The sequence below is a fragment of the Cynara cardunculus genome, unplaced genomic scaffold, assembly GCF_001531365.2.
Source record: "Cynara cardunculus var. scolymus isolate 2C unplaced genomic scaffold, CcrdV1 Un_Scaffold_5746, whole genome shotgun sequence".
NCBI classification, from domain to species: domain Eukaryota; kingdom Viridiplantae; phylum Streptophyta; class Magnoliopsida; order Asterales; family Asteraceae; genus Cynara; species Cynara cardunculus.
This window is the reverse complement of record NW_020202571.1, coordinates 23,299-27,078: the sequence shown is the minus strand read 5'-3', so window position 1 is coordinate 27,078 and position 3,780 is coordinate 23,299.

Below are 3,780 nucleotides of genomic sequence, written 5' to 3'. Positions count from 1 at the left end.
AAATTAATTGCATCAACTCAAGAGGCTTAACTCATAAAGTTAACTTATTTTGTTGACTCTCTTTCAAATCTTATTATATAAAAATAAATTGTGTTTACAATCATCTATATATATATATATATGTGTGTGTGTGTGTGTGTGTGTTTGTATGTATATGTATCAATCTTCTTTATATAAAAAAGTAAGATGCACAAGAAATGATGTGGCATCCTAAGAATTGAGTATTCTATATTTCTTGCATAGAGATTGAGTTTTGTGTATCCCACATTGATGGAGAGATGAAAGATTGACAATTGATGGTATGTATATGAGATGAGGTTGATGTGTTTTTGTGTTAACTCATGGGGTTTGATTTTGTTGGCTAATCCTATAAACTCATATCATTAGCTCATATTGGCTAACCCTCCAAACTCACGGGGTTGGTTCATTTTGGCCAACCCTTTGTTTTCAAAAAAGTCATCTTTATAAAAAAAATCTTTATATATATAGGGCTCTCTATATATATAAGTAAGATTCACAAGAAATGATGTGTCACCCTTAAGGATTGAGTATTATATATTTCTTGCATTGAGGTTGAGTTTGTGTATCCCACATTGATGGAGAGATGAAAAATCAGCAATTGATTGTAAGTAGATAAGAGGAGGTTGATGTGTCTTTATTTTAACTCACGGGATTGGGTTCTCTTGGCTAATCCTATAAACTATATATATATATATATATATATATATTAAAAGAAGAACCAAGAGTATTGAGGTGTTGATGAATTGTGGTTGAGTTTGAGGAATCCCACATTGGTGAGAGATTGAAAGATTGAAATAAGAAGGTGTGTATAAGAAAGAATGATGAGAGTCGTTGTTTCAACTCATGAGGCTTGAGTCATAAAGTTATCTTATTTGGATGACCCAATTTTTTTAAAACAAATCTTGTATTGTGTCAACTCATGAGGCTTGAGTCATAAGGTTATCTTATTTGGGTGACCCTACTTTTGCAAAACAAATCTTATTATATAAAAATAATATATATATATATATATATATATATATTTAAAGAAGAACCAAGAGGTAATTAGGTGCATCCTGAGAATTAAGTATAGAAGTGTTGGTCAATTGTAGTTGAGTTTGAGATATCCTATTTTGATAAAAGATTGAAGATTGGAATAAAGAGATGTGTATAAGAAAAAATAAAAGGATGAAATTGATTGCATCAATTCAAGAGGCTTAACTCATAAAGTTAACTTATTTTGATGACTCTCTTTCAAATCTTATTATATAAAAATAAATTGTGTTTACAATCATCAATATATATATATATATATATGTGTGTGTGTGTGTGTGTGTGTGTTTGTATGTATATGTATCAATCTTCTTTATAAAAAAAAGTAAGACACACAAGAAATGATGTAGCACCCTAAGAATTGAGTATTCTATATTTCTTGCATAAAGATTGAGTTTTGTGTATCTCATATTGATGGAGAGATGAAAGATTGACAATTGATGGTAGGTATATGAGATGAGGTTGATGTGTCTTTGTTTTAAGTCATGGGGTTTGATTCTTTTGGCTAATCCTATAAACTCATATCATTAGCTCATATTGGCTAACCCTCCAAACTCACGGGGTTGGTTCATTTTAGCCAACCCATTTGCAAAAATGTTATCTTTATAAAAAAAACTTTATATATATATATATATATATATAGGGCTCTATATATAAGTAAGATTCACAAGAAATGATGTATTACCCTCAAGGATTGAGTATTATATATTTCTTGCATTGAGGTTGAATTTGTGTATCCTACATTGATGGAGAGATGAAAAATCGACAATTGATTGTAGGTATATAAGGGGAGGTTGATGCGTCTTTATTTTAACTCACGGGGTTGGGTTCTCTTGGCTAATCCTATAAACTAATATCACTGGTTCATGTTGGCTAACCATCTTAACTCATGGGGTTTCTTCATTTTGACGAACCCTCTATTTGCAAAAAAGTTGTCTATATAAAAAAAATCAATATATCAATACAAAAGAAAGCTATAAAATAATAAGGTGACATCATTAAAACCAAATATTTTAAAATTCTTGTGTTGTGGTTGGATTTTGGGTATCCACATTGATTAGAAATTGATACGTCAAGAAGGAAAATGAGTATATAAGAGAAATATGAGTTAGCTTTGAAAATTAAAAGGTTCATTTGGCTGTATAAGCCATGTTTATCTTTAAATGTTTGGAGCAATTGTCTAAACTCACGAGCAATTGTCTAAACTCACGTGGTTGGATCATTTTGACTGAACTTTTTATCATATGCGGTCGATTCATTTTGGCCAATCCTTTTTTTGTGAAAATTAATCTATACTAAATATTAATTGAAGAGATAATTTTAATATGATTTTGAAAGTAAGAAGTGGAACCGTTGATGCGGAACCGTTGATGCGGCACCCTAATAATTGAATATTCTTCAATCTTGAATGTGATTGAGTTTTATATATCCCACACTGATTGAGAGTTGAAAGATTGACAAAAATGTTAGATATGTAAAATGAGGTCGAGATGCCTTTGTGACACCTCATGAGGTTGGTTCATTTTGGTTGATTCTCTTAACACATGTGGTTAGACCATTTTGGCCGACCCTCCGAACGGTTTGTTCATTTTGGCCAATTCTTTTTTTGTAAGAAGATTTAATCAATATTAAAAATTAATTATATATAATCTTTATTCTTTCTATATTTAAAAGTAAGCACCACAATCATCAACGTGACACCCTAAGATTGAGTATTCTTTAATCTTGAATTGTGATTGAGTTTTGTCTATCCCATATTGATAGGTAGATAAAAAATTGACACTGAATGATAGATATATAAATGAAGATTGAAATGTCTCTCTGGCAATTCATAGGACTAACTCCCTTGAATGATTCTCTAAACTCATGGTGCTTAACTTATTTGGTTGACCTTCATAACATAGGATTTTTGGATAATCCTCTTTTTAAAAAAATCTATATTAAAAGTTAAATAACTTAATTAATTAAATTAATATATAATGTTATAAGATATTTATGTGACAAATTAAAATTTAATATTTTCAAATCATGAATTGTGGTTGAATTTGACTTGAATCTTATCGATATTAATGAAAAAAGAAATTACTGAAAAACAGTTAAGTATATGAAACAAGAAGGGATGCCTTGAAATATTGGAAGGGTACAAATGCACTATAAAAGTTTATTATTTTCAATTTCGAAGTATATGGATATTGATGTGGTTCACAATTTTTTATATATTACTTGACATGCGTTATAATCACCGTGCAATGCATGGTGCCGAACACTAGTTGTAAATAAAATGTGCAATCATTTTTAGGAAAGTCACGTATAACTCACCGTACAAGTCGTTGCTTTAACCGACCCTTGAAATGGCTAGCACCTCCTCTACAAATCCAAGACCGCACTTATATCTAAGGTAAAATATGATGCCACTACCTATGATAATTAGAAATGATCGGGTGGTCTCATTGACACCATTTATTTTAACGGTTCATAAGCCGACAACATAGCTTACATCGTTATTTCAACTTATACATCCATATATACACAGTACATATATATATATATACATATACATATGCACACACATATATACACATACACACATATATATATATATATATATGCATACATATTTATACATATATATGCACCAACTATGACCATACAAAACAGAAACTCACAAGATGCATTATGTTGTGCATGTATATATATATATATATATATATATATATATATATATAT